Raw genomic sequence first — 19,311 nt, forward strand, 5'->3', positions numbered from 1 at the left:
CCTGCCCAAATATTCTGGCTTTTTCTTTTGGGGCCTGTATAAGATTGTACTTTTCTAGCTCCTGGAAGTGACTTGCATTGGCCAATGAAAGGTGAGCAGCAATGGTCTGTGTTGTCTCCAGGAGGAAGCCTCAGAAGTCAATGCGTGCTTTGCCATGGTTCTCCTTTCGATTTGGTAACTAGCGAAATAGCAGCTGCTCTGTCAGCCTAGGTGAGGATGACAGCCAAGGGAAGGAGCAAAGCCCCCTGCCCACCTGTGATGAACACATGGCATAAGCAGACATAAAGCACTGAGGTTCAGAGCCACCAAGATTTGGAGTCATCACTGCAGCGAAACCATTCCTATCCTTACTGGTCCACTCCTGCAGAAAATATTGATGCTTAACTCACAGCAGCAACATAGAGAATACAGCAGAAGAAGGGAGTAGGCTTCTGGCTGTTGCAAAGGCCATTGATGCTACCAGCTAACAGGAAATATCCAGGTGTTTCCATGAAGACTGGGAACGGCAGTGCAGGAAGAAAATCCCTCATCTCCCAGGACTGGAACCTGGTCAGGGTTTCTCTGGAAGTAGAAGTTGGAATTTCCCTTTCCTGCAACTGGCCCAAGCTGTCAGCAGCACCCAAGAAGCCTCAGACCTTTCCCAGGTGTCCATAGACACTAGCAAGCACTGAGTCTATGAAAGCACTGTGGGCTTTTAACTGAAAACTGGCCAGGCTCTGAGATAGGAAACATACTATTTCAACTTTCTGGATAGACATGATCAGACAATAGAGCAACCGAGGGCTTTTCTCTCTCCTTTTCTCCTTTCAGTGATAATCGAAAAGAGCGATGCTGGAGTTAGGGGTTTAAACAGAAAGAAATTGAAATCCATGACAGTGATGACTTAATAATATTGCAAATTATAGTTTTTAGTTCAGGAAATTTAGCATACCAAATCACAGTTTAATTTCCTTCTACAGAGCCCAGACATGGAAGATAGTGTATGACAGAGGGGTCAAGGTAGGGTGGAGGAAGGGGGTGAAGATGTAAGGAAAAAAAATTGTTACAGGTGCCCTTGAAAAACTAATAAAAATGACCCGGAGAATGTAAACAAGTTTGTTAATATGTGCGAGGCCTACAGCCCTGATCTTTGGGAGGCCAAGTGTCCTTGTTTCCTTCTGTCCAGGTGCATGCTTCTCCTGCCTGGTGGGATGTGAGGATCCAGTCCCCAGAAGGAATGCATAAACTGCGCAGAGCCCTGACAGCTGTTAAAAAAAAAATGACTTTGAGAGTGTCAGCAAAACTGAGCCGCTGTTGAATGACATGTGTCCTTGATTGTGCACGCATAATGCCGCATGAAGGAATGCAGAGTGGGGGAGCTGAATCACTTAATGATCTGTCTTTTGTTCCAAGATCAACCTTTTAGAAATGAACCACTATTCAATCCCTACTCACCACTCACCTTGTAAAATATTCAACATAGCTTCCTCAGGTATATCAATGAATTCTCCTGGATGAAGCAGTGTTTATAAGATAATTGGGAAGAATTCTTTGGCCCGAATTTCATCCAAAATGATGACCTGAGTTCCAGCTAACGCAAGGTACAAGGACAAGCCCTCCAAGCTAGCTGGGGAAATATTAGTTGTTCAAACCTGTCAGTATCACCCAGTCAGACAGCAGCTGATCAACTAGACCAAATGTTCACCAGAGAACCTTGGAGTAATATGCCTTTGTATGTACCTGAGTTCAGAGGTTAGGGGTCAAATAGCTAGGTTGAGTTTTCAGGTGCTTGAAACTAAAGTTCTCAAACTCTAAAGTGACTAAGAATCACCTAATTAAAAAAAAAAAAATTCCTGGGTCTCACTCCATCCTTACCGAATTCAAATCTCTTGGGGTGGGGCTAAAGAATCTTTGTTTTAAAATGGTCCCTAGATGACTTTGATGGAAACTAGGGCCTTTTCTTTAAGATATCCTCAAATTTAGCGGAGCTGTAAAAAGAAAACAACTCCTCATAGACATAAAAATCACAAACACAAAAGCACCCAAGGGAGGAAAAAACACACACACACTTCAATCCAAAGAACTCATGTGAGTAGAGAAATCATATATCCTTTACCATTTAAACCAGGGGTGGGGAACCTTTTTTCTGTCAAGGGCCATTTGATATTTATAACATCATTGGAGGGCCATACAAAATTATCAACTTAAAAATTAGCCTGCTCTATTTGGTCAAATATTTAATTAACTCACCCCTAATGCCTTGGCAGGGCCAGACCAAATGGATAGTTTTGTAGGCCTTATATGGCTCACAGGCCAGGCGCTCCCTACCCTCGATCCAAACCAAGACACTTCAGAAAGTGAAATTGGCCACTATTAATAAACAGTAGGAAACCAGGTGTAAACGGGGATCTGCTAAGGCAAACCAAGACTCCTGGTCACCTGAGTTGTAAGACTAATTTAGGCAGGAAAGTTGATTAGTTAGGATTTAGGCCACAAACTCAACAGACAGCCCTCATCCAAGTCTTGAGGCTTATCGATCACTGCAAATATTTTAATAGGGAGGGTTTATAAGCCCTAAATCCAGAGGATCTATTTTAAAGGCTTGCACTGGCTTGGACAGGGCAGGATAAACTCTCAGGTCCCAATTACCCTGAGTTGGAAGAGACCAGCAGAAACCTTGACCTCACAGTGGAAGAGGGCATACAGCAGTGACATTTATCCACAGCCACTTCATGAAATGTAAAGGACATCCTCAGAGGCAGAGAAGATAAATAAACCTGGCATTATTCTACGCCTTATATTCATCTAACAGTTTCTAGACAACACCTTTTCCCCAAGTTTTCAGTTTCATTCTCACACCTTTTGCACAAACCACCTAACAATTATTGTCACATAGATTTCCTACTGCTTTCTTCCTGGGGGAACCATTTTAATAGTTTTTTTAGGAGAAAGAAAGAATGGGCTGTGCATTTTCATTATTCAATTATACAAAGTAATCAGCATGTAAACATTGTTTTAGAAGTGCAAAATAGCTAAATGCAAAAACATGTATTTCTAAGAAATTTCATTTATTTAGGTTTAATAATGATTGTAGTACAAAGTTACTTTTGCAAATAACTACAATGATGTTATTGTATATTTACTTTCAGATATCTCTTCCATTTTTTCAAATAAACTCAAGATATAGTTTTCTTTTTTTTATTAACTAAGATGTCTTTATTATTTGTGATTGATTAATCACTATGCTTTAATTATGTTCAATTTGTAACAAGGAAATTGGGGGTCACCACAACATGAGGAACTGTATTAAAGGGTCGCAGCATTAGGAAGGTTGAGACCACTGGTCTAAGGTTTATTTCTACCTCAATTGCTGGCCCCTACCCAGTCTGGCCCTGGTCTGGGCTTGGGCAGGAGGCAGACAACTGATATGTTTCTCTCACATGGATTATTTCTGTCTTTCCCTCTCTCCCCCACTCTCTCTAAACATCAATGGGAAAATATCCTTGGGTGAGGATTAAAAAAACAAACAAAGGTGGGTAACCTGGTCAGAAGGTCAAATCTTCAAAGTGCATGCAAGCTGCTCCTCCCAGGGGGTCAGGACTGAATGTTCTTGAGCATTTCCAGGAAGGCCTGCGGGGATGGTGCCTCCACAATCTGGAAGGTGTTCTGGACTCTGCCGAAGAGGATGAAGTATTTCGTCTCCAGACAGATGAACCCCAAGTGGTTCTCATCGAACAGGATGAAGACTCCAGGGAAGCGCTCCCCGTCGGCTAAGCCACATAAGGTAAGAGTTTCCACGGCATAGAAACACATCCTGCAGGTTCGGGGGTAGTTCTGGAGTCTTGAGTTCACGCCCACAGGCAGAACAAACGGAACAGGCTGCTCCTCCGAAGCTGCAGCCCCGGACTCCCCGACGCTGGGCTGGGCAGGGCTCTGCCAGCCATGGCCCTGGCTTTCCTCAGTCCCGTCTTCTTGCTGCTGCTGCTCCCAGATCACCTGCTGGTCAATCTCCTGGACCACGCGGGAGAGCTCGTTGAAGTTGCGGAAGAACTCGCCATCTGGCAGCTGGATGCGGCGCATGAGGTGGATCTCTAACGTCCAGATGAAGAATCCCGTGATCTTCGTGACCCTGGCATACTGCCCATGGAAGCTGAGCATGGCAATCATTAGGCCGAAGCGATCGTATTTGCCTTGGAAGAGGCCTGGCCTGATGAGGTCGTCCGGGTGGTTTGGCGGGAGGTAGAGGCGGCGGTAGGTCAGGCAGTCATACTGATGTCTGTCCTCCTGCACCAGCACCTGCCCCCATTCATCCCTAAGCCGCGTTGGTAAATCCTTAAGGTGGTCTGTCTTGTTGCACTGGGTGGTGAACCTGTCCTTCTGAATCTGCATGTGGCGGTTGTGGGGCCTGCTGTGGCGGCCTTCCATGCACTCCACCGTGGCTGATGTCCTCTCCGTCAGGCGAATTCTGAACGCGGGCTTGAATTGCATTGGGCCATCCACCTGGGTGTTAAGGAAAGGCCCGTACGTCCAACCAGTAATGCATAAGCCGTCCACCACGACATTCAGCAGTGTTCTATAGTCCTCAGTATCTAGCTGCCACAATCCCAAAATGTGTCTGTATGGGAACAGCTTCGCATAGACTTCTCGATAAGACATACCTATCGTCTCCAGATTCTGCAAGTTTTCACAAATGCCAAACTCCTCCCGGCAGCGCCATCTCCAGATGCTGTCGATGTGCAAAATGTGGTGGAATTTGGTGCAAGTCAGGGCCAGGCTGGGCAGGTCAGTGCCGGGGAGCCAGGCGAAGATCCCCACCAGCATCTCCACCGGCAGGTCCTGCAGCGAGCAGTGCGGGGGGCGGCATGGGGCTCGCGATTCCTCCACTCCCCTCACAGCACCGTGCTGCTGCGTCCGCCTTGAGGCCCCCTTTCTGCCGCTTTTCTGCCGGGGCCGGCTTGCCCTTGGCCGCTGCCTTCTCAGCTAGGCGCTGGCACTCCTGACACCGACAGCCCCGGGAAGAGCCCCAGCCGCAGAGGCTAGCGCACTCCTCCATGCTTCCACGCACAACAATCACCACAGCGTGGGCCACTGCGCCTCAGCAGGGTTTTAAGCTGACTCAGACGCCCTAAAGTCCAGCCACGCCCCCTCAGAGAGGAGCCAATTGTAGGACTTTATTTATTTTAATTAAATCTTTATTGTTCAGATTATTACATTAGTTCCTCTTTTTTCCCACCATAACTCCCCTCCACCCAGTTCCCACCCCACCCTCCGCCCTCACTCCCCACCCACTGTCCTCATCCATAGGTGCACGGTTATTGTCTAATCTCTTCCTGCACCCCCCACACCCCTTTCCCCCCCAAGAATAGTCAGTCCACTCCCTTTCTATGCCCCTGATCCTATTATAATCACCAGTTCATTCTGTACATCAGATTATTTATTCACTTGATTCTTAGATTCACTTGTTGATAGATGCATGTTTGTTGTTCACAATTTGTATCTTTACCTTTTTCTTCTTCTTCCTCTTCTTAAAGGATACCTTTCAGCATTTCATATAATACTGGTTTGGTGGTGATGAACTCCTTTAGCTTTTCCTTATCTGTGAAGCTCTTTATCTGACCTTCAATTCTGAATGATAGCTTTGCTGGATAAAGTAATCTTGGTTGTAGGTTCTTGCTATTCATCACTTTGAATATTTCTTGCCATTCCCTTCTGGCCTGCATAGTTTCTGTTGAGAAATCAGCTGATAATCTTATGGGTACTACCTTGTAGGTAATTGACTTTCTTTCTCTTGCTGCTTTTGGGATTCCCTCTTTGTCTTTTGCTCTGGGCATTTTAATTATGATGTGTCTTGGTGTGGTCCTCTTTGGATTCCTTTTGTTTGGGGTTCTCTGCGCTTCCTGGACTTGGAAGTCTATTTCTTTCACCAGGTAGGGGAAGTTTTCTGTCATTATTTCTTCAAATAGGTTTTCAATATCTTGCTCTCTCTCTTCTTCAGACACCCCTATAATTCGGATTTGGTACGCTTGAAGCTGTCCCAGAGGCTCCTTACACTATCTTCATATTTTTGGATTCTTTTTTCATTTTGCTTTTCCAGTTGGGTGTTTTTTGCTTCTTCGTATTTCAAATCTTTGACTTGATTTTTGCAATCCTCTGGTCTGCTGTTGGGAGTCTGTATAATATTCTTTATTTCAGTCAGTGTATGCTTAATTTCTAGTTGGTCCTTTATCACAACATCAAGGGTCTCACTACATTTATCGGCGGTTTCTAGAAAGTTCTTGAAGAACCTTAAAAGTGTGGTTTTGAACTCTATATACAGTAGTTTGCTTTCCTCCATTTCTGTCATTTGTGTCCTGTTTCTTTGTCTTGGCATTTTTTATGCTTCGCTGTGTTGACAGAGTGGCTTTGTGTGCTAAGTGTCCTATAGGGCCAAGTGGCTCAGCCTCCCCAATTACCTGAGGTAGACACTTTTAGTGCACCCCCTTGTGGGCTTTGTGCACAGTCTTGTTGTAGTTAAGCCTTGATTGTTGTAGGTAACACTGGGAGGATTTGACCTCCAGGCCAATTGGCTGTGAGAATCAGCTGTGTCTACGGTGGGAGAACTTCTGTGCTGAAGACACCCTTATGGGGCAAGACTTGCTTCAGTGGGGCTTTGGTGCTCACTGAGTCTGCCCCCTGAGTGTGTCCCTTATGGGTCTGAGGAGTTGTACTTGGATGGTCCTACTCTGACCACCAGGTATACTGGCTCTTGGATCTAAGGAGGTGCTAATCTAGCCTCTGCCTGAGGCTACCCAGCAGAAGCCAGCTGTAAAGCAATGCAAGTTGCCCTGGGGCCTTGGGGCAGCTGCAGTTTGTTAAGTAATTTTCAGATTACAAAGGGCCGGGCCTTTCATATGCAAAAGCCTCCGTGCACGGCTTGGGCGGGGTAGAGTCCCAGGGGATCAACAGGGCGGGCCTAGTGAGCCAGCAGTATGGCTGCCCTCAGTCCTGCCTTCAGAGGTCCTGGCAATCGCTGCGAGTGCCTCCAAGAGAAAGCTGCCCTCGAGTTCCCACGGATGCCAGACAGTCCCGTTTCTCCCATATGAGTCTGGGTCCCCAGAGACTCTCCCAGAATTGGAGCTTAAAGCCTGAGGCTCCCTCCCAATTGAAAAAGACAATCATGTCCTCAGCCGCCAGCCCTCTCCGCATGCACCTCCGCACCTTTGTATTAACTTCTGCACTGCACCTCCTCTGAGTCTCGGTATGCTTTTCTCTTTCCTTCTAGTTGTAGAATTTCCACTCAGCCAGCCTTCCTGTGGTTCTGGATGATGTCCATTATGTCTTTTAGTTGTATTTTTGAAGTGGTTGTCAAGATATAGTTTTCATTCAATAATGCATCTATTAGCAAATAAAACTCTACTCTTAGTTTTACAAGTAAATTCGTCAATATTGAAAACTCCTTCTTAGAATATGAAGACTAAAGAAAATGTATATGTGGAAGAATCTGGATCTTCATAAAATAACTTCCCTTCTAGAAATTACATATAGAGTGGACTACACTTTTTCTGTGCATAGTTGCCAGTACATGGAATGGAAGGAAAGCATAACTGGTGCGCTGACCCCCAGAGAAAAGCAGCATCTGAGGAAACATTGAAATAATTACTAAATATGTTTATAAAAGAGGCAAGTGATAGTTACAGGAGAAGGGAAAGAGAAGGTAAGGAAGAGAAAAATTGTTCTTAGATGATTATAAAATACTAGAGGCCCGATGCATGAAATTCGTATAAGGGGCTCGGCCCTCACAGCCCCGGCTTCGTCTGGAAGGTTGTCGGCTATCTGGTCTAATTAGCATATTACACTTTTATTATTATAGATATCTCATTTACCTGAGAGAGCTAAAGTGCATTGCCTATGCTTTTTAAAAACTGCTCTTAATTACCCTTGAGGCCAGAATTCCATAAGAGGTAAATACGTTTTTAGATAGTTTTCTAAAATATGTATAATTTACTCAAGGAAAAAAGATCTGTGTCCCCTGGAGCCAATTGAGCCTCACAGGTAAATACAATTTTAAGTAGATTCCTAAGAAGTATATTATGTACAGTGGCTGATGGAGTGGAATGCCTATGAAGAAGCTTGGAAAGTCCGTCAGTTAAGTACATAATAAAAATGTATTGGAAAAATCCATTATTTTCTCAGTGGACTATAATTGGCTATGCATAGTAAAAAGTCTTATTTTCAAATATGTATTCTTCATCCACCGAGTTTTAAATCCCAATAACTGTGTTATTTTTAAAACTCAAAATGCTAAGCAATATTAGTGAAAGAGACTGAGGAACATATGGTAGATGTCATTCTACAATTCACAACTCTCTCTGATAACTTTTTGTCTTCTTTTAATGCAGACTTCATTTAAGGCCATAGGTGAAAAGTTAAAGATGGATTACAAAATTAAACTTTCTTTATCAAACAGTTTAATTGATGCTTTCCGAAGTGTCAAAGTACATTTAACTTTTAAATATAATTTAAAGTGTTCAGAGTAACATAATCATCTTATTCTGCCATTTATACCTTCGCTTGGTAGGCAAGCCTTCCTTATCCTACTGATTAAGAGGCTTCCTCCTTCCAACTCTTCACCATTCTTCCATCCCATCCACTCAATTTTGGCTTTCCTTGTCCTTTCACTCCCATGGACTTTATTGTACCTGTCATTATGTCCTTTCTGTATTACCCTGCTTCTGTACAAATCATCCTGGGCTGTGAACTGTTCTGCTGTTGGCGCTACATACTCCTTTTATGTCGTATAGCCCCAGACAGACTTTCACAATTACTTGAGTATCCATTCATTTATCTTGTGTTGACAGGCTATTACATCCCTCCCAAGTATTCTTTCAATCCTCTTTTCTCCAGAGCATTCCATTTCAACTTTCAACTCATAATCGGCGACTATTTCTTCCACTTTCCTGGAAAGAGATGAGGCCACATGTGTTTCCTCAACACCCACCCTTTCACCTAGAATCTCTCCATGGAACTCATCCCTGATCTTCTTTTCTTTCTTCCACCCAAGCCTGTCTCTCCTGAAACCTTGATCCTCTAGCTCTGGAACTCAGCCTTCCCTACTGGTTCCTTCTAAAATAGCACGAGTTCTCCATTACCAAAACACACTCCACAAGTTCCTGTTTCTCCTCTACCCTTTCAGCGTCAAACCACTTTGAAGGGCAGTTCATACAAACTGGTTTGATTTGCCTTGTGCTCTGCTCTCACTACTCTAGGGGAACCATAAGCACCAATGTCATGACAGATCTAACCACTATGTTCATAATGCTTTCCTCAGTTCTCATCTCACATAAGCATTTGCCATATTTAATTCTAGTGATATATTTTTCAAAACTTTTGGCTTCCATGATAGAGAGAGACCTTCTAATTTCCCTCCTGCCACTCAGATGATTTCTTCTCAGCATTTGCTCTGTTCGTCACCCTCCCTGGCCCCTTAAATAGAGGCATTCTTCACAAAAATGTTCTAGTTCTCCCCCTCTTCACTTTCAATAGCCTGTCTCAATAATTACTTTTATCTCTAATGAGTACTTCTCAAATTTAAGTCTCTATAATCTCTTCTTTGAATTCCAGATTTTTATTTCTTTTTATTTTTTTAATCCTCACCCAATGCTATTTTTTCCATTGATCTTTAGAGAGAGAGAGTGGGAGAGAGGGAGGAGGGGGAAGAGAGGGAGAGAAATATTGAGAAGAACATTGATGTGAGAGAGACACATTGACTGGCTACCTCCTGCATGTGCCCTGACTGGGGCCAGGGATCAAACCTAGAACTGAGGTATGTGCTCTTGACCAGAATCAAACCCATGACCCTTTGGCCAACAGGATCATGCTCTAAACACTGAGAAAACTGACCATGGCGAGATTTCTATTTCTAATATCTGCTGGAATACCCAGTTTGATGTCCTGATGACATTTTAAACTCAGTATCTGAGAAACAGAAATAGTATTCTTCCCCTCTAAAATCTGTTCCTATTCAGACCTTCTGTTCCATTTAATAACATGACAATCTTCCTGGGCACTAATAATGCTGCTACTGCTAACAATAATGATACTACTAATCATATTATACTAATAAAATTCTTACTATGTCATAGACATTGTACTAATATTTATGCATATTTATTCACCTAATCCTCCTAACAACCTTCTAAGGCAGGGACTATTATTAACTACCTTTTACAGATTAGGAAACTAAGGGATAGAGGTGAAGTACTTTGCCCAAGACCACACCGCAGTCTGGTACCAGGGTCAGTACTCTTAATGCCTATGCTATCTTGCCTCAAGAAATCTTCAATATACCAATGGACACAGACACTGGGGCGATGGGGGCTTGCCCAGGGTGGATATGGCTGGGAGGGGGGTGGGTCAAGCGGGGAAAAAGGAGACATATGTAAAACTTTAGACAGGAAGGAAGGAAGGAAGGAAGGAAGGAAGGAAAGAAGGAAGGAAGGAAGGAAGGAAACTTCAGTATTGTTGGCAACATTCTTAATATATGTTATTGCCGAGAATGGCTGAAATGTGTCTTATTCAGGTATGGGGAACTTGAATTTGGATGGCAGTTATGGGAATAAAAAGAAAAGTGATTAATGGGATCACACTGGAGCTCTGTGACAACAGGAACTGCACTTGGTTTTGAGTCATCTATAGCAATAAAGGTAGTAGCTGGGAATGGGAATGAGTTACATGCATAGGAAGCAGACATTTTCTTTTTCTATCTTATTGGGAATGGTAGATGCATTTTTTATTGTGAGGTATAGATGTTAGAAAGGATATCAGGAGGATATTGGCAAAATAAAGAAATGAAGATCATTTGACAGTAACCTTTCTTTTGTTAAATAATATCTAGTATTCAATATGGCTAGTTTGAGTGGTTATGGGACTCATAACTGAATTGCTATTTTACATTTATAGATATCTTTCTATTTATTGCATACGCAACTAAATGATTACTTTTTTTTTTTTTACCGTTGTGCATAATATGTACCATAATACTTATTTCTGGTACTAGAATTTATGTTTTTGTGGAATCAAGACACAATAAAATTAAATGAGATGAGTTAATAAATAGCATGTAAATGTCATAAGACAATGTTGCATAGTGGTTTAAATCATGGCCTTTGAAGTCAAGATGAAATTGGGTCTAATTTCAGCCTTTCTTTGTGACCTTCGACAAGTCACATAGCCTAGAAAAATGGGTCTCACTTTTCTCATCTGCAACATGTGGATGATAGAACCTACTCAATAGTGAAGAATAAATTAGATGATGTATGTGAAGTGCTTACCACAATGCCTGACACATGTCTACAAAAAATTTAAAGGTTAAAAATAATAAATGTCAACTGAGGAGAACAAATGCATCATTATATGTTCTGAAATGGAGCTCACTATTGGCTGGGATTGAGGTAGGAGGCAGATTCCAGTTGGATCTTAAAGAATGGATGGGTCTTGAATAAGCAGAAAGGGCATTTCATGTAGAGAGCATGGCATAGCATATCAAGAGAATCTAAAATTAAGGAAAAAAATGAGGAATATTACAACAGCAATATCTATAGAATTAGGCAGAGAGAATCACCAAAGAGGATTTGATTTTTTTGAGTCTTCATGAGTAAAATAATTATGCTACTGGTAAATATCCATGAGCTAGGAAAGGAAAGTATTTTAAGAGGAAGAATTCAAGTTAAAATTGAAATATGCTGAATTTAGGGTTATGATGGGACAACTTTCGATGTTCAAGAGGGTGAAAGAGGCAATAGACTTGGGACAAAAGGCATACCAGAGATTTTTAGCTTCTCAAGAAGAAGAATTAAGTCTCATTTCTCTTTTTATCCCTCAGAGCACCTAGCATTGTGCTTTGAACATTCTAAGTACATATTATTGCATAAATGAATGAATAAATGAATGAAAATAAAGATTTTGGAGTTATATTCAAGGAAGTGACAGTTAAAACTGTGGGTATATATTAATTCTCTGATGAAGAACAAAATTGGGAGGTACACCCAAACATTTGAGACAAAGACAAAAATCAATCTATAATAATAAAAGCATAATATGCTAATTAGACAGGACATCCTTCTGGACAAAGCCAGGGCTGCGAGGGAAGCCTGGGTCCTAAGTGCCTGCCGGTGGCCAGAGAGAAGCCTGGGTCCTGGGTACCAGAGGGAAGCCGATGCCAGCAGCTGGGGGAAGGAAGGCCTACACTTGCATGAATTACGTGGATCGGGCCTCTAGTGTTTGAGTAAAACAAGAGTGTAGAGGGATGTTAAATGGTGGTCAAGAAGGAAATGGGATAAACACATTTTAGGTAGAACACCAAGTGAAGTTATTGATGTCTTCATGGACCAAGTTTAGTAAAGTGTTGTATATAGAAGCCACAAAGGAAGAATTAAGATACAACAAAAGTGGGGCATAAATGAAGGCCATTGATGTAAAGCATTCCTGAGAGTGATGTGGAATGAAGGAAAAGAAAACTCATTCGATTTTGATAATATCATGCTAAGTGAAATAAGTCAGACAGGAAAAGTCAAGAACCACATGATTTCACTCGTATATGGAATATAAACTCGAAAGCAACAAATAAACCAATAAAAACTCATAGACACAGACAACAGTATGGTGGTTACCAGAGGGAAAGGGGGTGGAGGGGAGGTAGAAAAGGGTTAAAGGGGGTCAAATATATGGTGACAAAAGGAGACTTGACTTTGGGTGGTGAACACATATGGATGATGTATTATAGAATGTGTACTTGAAACCTATATAATTTTATTAACCAACGCTACCCCAATAAATTTAACAAAATTTTAAAAACACAGAAAACTCACTACATTCTTTTAAGATATATCAGTACATGATGTGAAAAATAGATATTTGTCATAGGTATGCAAATATTTATTAAGTGCATGCATGCATGAATATGTGAAAGAATGGAGTGAATCATTCCTACTGAATGAGAAAATACATTTTAATTTCTTTTTACTTAATCAGAAATTTACACCTTTATTTCTGTGGTGCAGAGTGTGTAAATAGATGCACACATACCTATAAGTGGCAAAGTTGATAAAAAGTCATCTCTTTCTAACATATTACTCCTTTATCTGTCGTTATGGGAAAAGACCCACACAGGAAGTTATATCACTATGATTTAGACTGTGAGGAGGGGAATATTTATAAACAAACACAAGGAATTTTAATTTTCATATTGATTGCTTTAGTATAAGCTATAACCCCTCCAAGTGGGTGGCTCCATCTGGATAGTTTCTTTTATTAAAACTAATTGTTCTGTATGTTTGGAAAATGTACAATTTTATCATCACAGAGAAAAATCTGCACAATATTAAAATATGAAAAGCAAACATGACTTATGGAAACAAAGAACACCTGAAATTAATAAGCATCTATTTATCTTTCCTCATATAATGAGAAACAGATATAAAAAATTATTTTAGATATGGATTTGGCTTTTTTTAACGCTATGAAATTCATGCTGAGTGGAGAAAACTCAAGCTTGATACATTCAACTTATAGTACATTTTCAAGGTGAATTACTAAATCCTCAAAACCTGACCTTCTAATGAAGGCACTGATGCAAGCACAGAGTTGGTGAAAAACCACAAAGATATAAAAATGCATAGATATATGATCAACTAGGGACAAATTTTGATGGAATTATCACCAGATCTCTACAGGCAAGGAATATCTGTCAAACATGCCTACCATAGGCTTTATTCCATTAATTCCTCAAGAAAAGACATCAGGTAGAGTTCTGGATACCAGGTGTGTAAACACGTAGAGATTCTGATATTACAATATCTTTCACATAGAAACCTGAACACAACCCAACCAGATGCAGCAGCCCATTTCCACTGGGAATGCTACCTACCCTTTTACTACTGGTATCATTATTTAAATGTTTAATGTAGGAGAAACTGAAGGCCAAAAAAGAACACGCCTGCACTTAATTTCAAGTGACAGCTAATACAGTGCATTAAAGGTGTAATACTATACACATGGTAGTTATATATAAATAGTAACATTAAAAGGGGTTACAACATTCCTAAGACATCCTAAGTCTAAAACACTTAAAAAGCACATTTGCAGTACAACTTATCTTAAATTATTTTAATTGGTTTCAAGAAGACTTCAGATTAATGATGGGCTTTGACTTTTTCTGATTATAAAAGAGAAACACAGATTAATGCTTTTTAGGCAGCCTAACATCATTCCCAGGTAGACTGCCCTGTAACCTGTGTTACTTAAATCCCATTAACTATCAACGAATGGCATTTTCATATTAAGTGTTTTATATAAATTTTGTTTTCCAAAAGTTTTTAGTTCTCTTAATAAATATAGCTAATGCAAAATGTCTTTTTCTTTCTTTCTTTTGTTCTTTCTTTGCATTCATTATCCAGTAACTTTTAGAAAGACAAAGGGTTGGTCAGGGGAGGCAGAATGATAGAGCTGGAATACTTAGCAACCATTTCATTGTTGAGGGATATAAACTGGAAATATATATATATATATATATATATATATATATATATATATATATTCCAGTTACATTCTTTAGGTCGATTGCTTACAAATAACTTATCTGAAGAAAAAAATCAAGCAAATATGTCAGTTGTAGAAGTTTATTTTTCCATGTGTTATCTACAGATAAGCCAGCCTGTACTATTACATTTCTACTGACATAATTGTGCATGAATTTTGATCTGATTTGGTATTACATGGTGCAAAAGGTGAAACATTTTCTCTAATATATCCCATTAGAAAGGAAAGAAATTGCCAAAGTATGAAATCTGAGGACCTTGATTCAGAAACTATGTGACTTTGAGGTCAGCTCAATGGAAAAAAAGAACTTGTTCAAGCACCCCAGGCACTGCAGGCTGTGACAAGCAAACGTTAATACCCAGAGTAGTTCCTCTGTTGGATAATCAATAAAATCTTAACATTATCAGGCTGCAACAGCTGTATGTTCACTTATCATATTTCCTTGCATGTCTCTAAAATATTCAAGCATGGAATCACAGAGAATACAGATGCTGGCCCTGTTCCCAAATCACTGCTGATCAGAATACTCAGCTAAGACACCAGAAGCAAGAAATAGCATTTATGTGCACAATGTGCCAGATATTGATTTTTAACATCCACATATGCTACCTCACTCCAGCAGAAAAACGTTAGCTCCAAGGATCCCTGAAAAGAGTCTTGACCAAGCTACTTATAGTTTCTACAACAAAATTTTTAGAGATATTAGTGATTTTTTAAATCCTATGAGAAATGTCCTTGAACAAATTAGTAAAACACCAGGTGTGAACTGTTGGCAATTTCAAATTATATTTTCTAAAAAGTAGGATTGCTTATGTTTAAAAAAAAACACACGTTTTTTAATCTTTTTTCCTGACTTGACTTTTTACTTTTGGCAGCCAGGAAGCAAGTAAAGCCTGGTTAACCTCCAGGACACAGGGCAGTGGCATTGTGTCCTCGCTCATGGATGGAGGACAATGGATGTCCATTACAATTTAAATAGGGATTTAAAATATAATTTTTGTTGATTTCAGAGAGGAAGGGAGAGGGAGAGAAAGATAGAGACCTCAATGATGAGCATCACTGGTCAGTTGCCACCTGCATGCCCCCTACTGGGGATCCAGCCTGCTGCCCAAGCATGTGCCTTGACCAGGAATTGAACTGTAACCTCCTCGTTCATAGGTCAACACTGAACCATTGAGGCACACACTGGCTGGGCTAATTAGGAATTTAAAAATGATTCTTTACAACTTCTTCCTACTCCCCAACTAGCTTCAAGGGAGAGCTTAGGAAGAAGATGAAATTTTGGAACTAAATCTTTATCTATTAGCAAAGCAAAAGATTTAAGTAGCCTTTGAGATTTCAGCAAGAAGAATGACAATTCATACAATTCTTGGTTATTTCTCATCTTGTAAATAAAAATAAAATAAAATAAAAATATGTAGGATAATAAAACTTGGATATATTAGGCAATTTAAAAGTCCTACGTTTGTTTAATTTTTGAGATAACCTAATTCAGCCCTATGTGCTGATAAGCCTGGTAGGCAGTAGGCTTCATATTCCTTACTGCTACAAGATGTCTAATAGAGAAGCTTTTGCTCTGGAAGTATGGCTGGTTTATTTTCCAAAGATAGCCACAGAATATCTCCCATTCTTTAGATTTTTACTAAGAATGGCCTTGACACTCCTGGTTAAGAAGTACAATTGGCCCTGGTTAGTGGATAGAGCATCAGCCTGCGGACCTTAGGGTCCCGGTTCTATTCCAGTCAAGGGCACATGCCTTGGTTGCAGGCTCCTCCCTAGTCCGGGCCCTGGTTGGGGCACATGCAGGAGGCAACCAATCAATGTGTTTCTCTCACTTCGCTATTTCTCTCTGTCTTTCCCTCTTTCTTCCACTCCAAAAATTAATGGAAAAATATTGTCGGGTGAGGATTTAAAAAAAAGTACAATAGAATTTGTCCTCTCTTTGAATCTAAGTTGGGCTTAGTGACTTTTTTGACTAATACTATATGACAGAAGTGACATTCTGGGACTTCCATGGCTGGGTCATGAAAAGCCTTGCAGATTCCACTTGGGTCTCCCTCTGAGAACCCAACTGCCATGTTATGAGAAGCTGGCAAACAACCTCTAATCACCAGACAGAGCCATCTTGAATATTCAGCCAAGTCCAGCCATTAGGTGACCATAACCCTAGATATCTGGCTAGAACCACAGGAGAACTTTGGGCAAGAACTGGTCAGGTAGCCCAGTGAACCCACTGAATGATGAAAGAATGGTAAATTATTGCTTTAGATCACTAATTTGTGTGTGTGTGTATGTCTGTGTGTGTTGTTATGCAAAATATAGTGGGCTTTAGAGGGAGAAAGACGAGTTTGAAGTCTGGATGTTTCACTTCTTTTGTGACTTTTAGTGAATTCTCTCAGTCTCAGAGGTGTAAATCTTTTCATCTAAAAAACAGTGACAATAGTAACGGCTTCTCAACGGACCCATGTTCCTCCAGCATCATATTTTCCTAATGACTCTTAGATAAAAACCAGAATAAGCATGGTTACTGTAATATCTTTCCTCTAAACCAACTTTTGAGGCATTAAATATATTTTGTCTCCTTTTACATTGATACTTCTTGTTTCTGCATTGGATCTGTGTTTACTTATTAAAAGCACACTAAAAGGGTAAAAGGCACCGTATAAGGACCGATTACCATCATTTTTCCAAATGCTCTCCTAAGACCTCGTGCCCAGGGAAAAGAGGGCTGGGCAGGCATAAAGGACACTTTCTCTGAATATACTGATGAGAATGAGCTATGGCTATGCAAAGTTGCATTCCAAGTGACCTAGTTGTCATCTCCAGGAGGGTCAACAGGCTTTGCTACCTCATGAGTGGGAAGGAAAATTAATCAGAAGATTTGTTTTCTGATCTCATTTTCTTCACCATCAGACAAGTTACCTTATTCCTAGCTTAGCTTCTTCTCTATTAGGTAAGTTAACTTGTGTTTAGGCTCAACTGCTTCTCTGTTTTAGAAATATTATCTGGTTTCTAGATATTAGAAACATCATCTGGTTTCTAATCTTAGCTACTACCCCATCAGCCAAGTTAATCTTGCTGATACTAAACCATGCGAATGATACTTGATAAGCCAATACACCGAGTTACTGTGAACATTAAATAAGGTAAGGAAGGGAAAGTACTTTGAAACATGTGAAGTGCTACACAAATATAAAGATATATCAGCTAGCCATCTCCCGGTCACCTACACCCTAAGTTTCCCCTTAGTCTATTCAACATAAATTTGTTTTCAATAATCTTATTACATTTACTATGAAAAATTTATTTCAAATTTGTTTCTTTCTATTTTCATTATTACTATTCAAGAGAAAAATGCTATTATTTCTTTTTGGGACCACTGTGGCACCTCCTAACATATTTCTCTACTCCAAGTATTATTTCCTTTTTATTCCATCCTCTGTCCTAGTGTGAAAGTTTTCTTCTTAAAGCACAAATTTCACCATGATAATTCCCTGATTTTGAATTGCCTTTGATTCCCCATTGCTTGGAGAATATAATTCAAATTCCTTAGATGATGAGTAAAACCTTCAGTCTTTCTCCCCTCCTCCCCCCGCATTGGCTATTAATACCTTTTCATGGTTCACTTTTTTTTCTAGAAGATTTTAACAATAATACATGGAACTTAATATGAGGTTCAATATATTGGGAAATTAGAGACTTTACACAAGACAAATCCATAAAGTATGACCCTTCTTGTGGGGGCAGAACCTTTCCTTCCACTAAGCTGCGAGAATCATGTGACTCAACACAATCATCTCATACTGCCTGTTGTTCTAATTTCAGAGAATGGAAGTCTTGGAGACAAAACAAATTAAAATATAAATAAATAAAACTCAACACATTCAACTGCCTCAATTCCCCTCTCCATTTTTCCTTTTCTCATTTTCGTCATAACCAGATGGTGTGAGGCAGAGCCCTGTGGGACAGGGTTCGGTGCTCTGCTGACTGAATGCGAGGCAGACCCATGAGTTCCCTGAGGTGACCAAGAAATGTACTTTCAATCAACAACTTGGTTTTGTACCTGAGAAATATAAGCAGAGGGGAGGGAATGAAAAAGGAGCTACAAGACATGCTGGTGGGAGGCCTGATGTCCACAGCACATGATTGCCTTCACAAACTTAAATTTATCTTTCCAGTGTCATTTTCCTCCAATTCCACCTGTACTCTATGTTCATACTACACCATATACTTCTTGATTTTACATACTACACTTCCTCTTTCATCCTCATTCATCCTTCAAGACAAAAAAAAGTGCTACTTCCTCTATGCAACATTTGCTGACAACTCTGTGAAGATAGTCACCCTCCTGTTGTTCCCATCCTGTTCACAACGTTTTCCTAACATTTTTCCTCACTGTATTATAACAACCCAGGGTCCCATCAGGCAGTGACTACTAAAAGCCCATATTGTGTCACATTTATCTTTGTCTACTCAGTGATTTGTCCTCAATATATATGTTAATGGGGAAAAAAGCATTATTTTTCAGTTAGAGAGACACAACAGCAAAATGGTTAAACTATATCTGAGATTGGTCTTCAAGGGGTTGGGGTAGGTCTGTGAACTTAGAAAAATTTTTAAATCCTTTCTGAGACTGACTTTATTTAAAAAAAATTAATGTTTTATTTCAAATTACAGTATTAAGACATTGATTCACAGAGAGTGGGTGGAATGGAATGATGTATTTATCAGCCTAGACCAGTGGTCGGCAAACTGCGG

General features: G+C 40.3%; 1 protein-coding gene and 1 pseudogene across 6 annotated transcripts in view; both read right to left on the reverse strand.

The window, feature by feature from the left end:
• The window catches only part of MCTP1 (multiple C2 and transmembrane domain containing 1), a 434,948-nt gene that overhangs the window by 40,002 nt on the left and 375,635 nt on the right, over nucleotides 1–19,311 (reverse strand). The gene's annotated exons all lie outside the window — the stretch shown is intronic.
• LOC139008378 (F-box only protein 31 pseudogene) lies at nucleotides 3,436–4,635 on the reverse strand (annotated as a pseudogene).

This window comes from Myotis yumanensis, unplaced genomic scaffold (genome assembly GCF_028538775.1).
Source record: "Myotis yumanensis isolate MYYU_CA2020_CCGP unplaced genomic scaffold, mMyoYum1.0.hap1 SCAF_4, whole genome shotgun sequence".
In the NCBI taxonomy this organism is placed as follows: Eukaryota; Metazoa; Chordata; class Mammalia; order Chiroptera; family Vespertilionidae; genus Myotis; species Myotis yumanensis.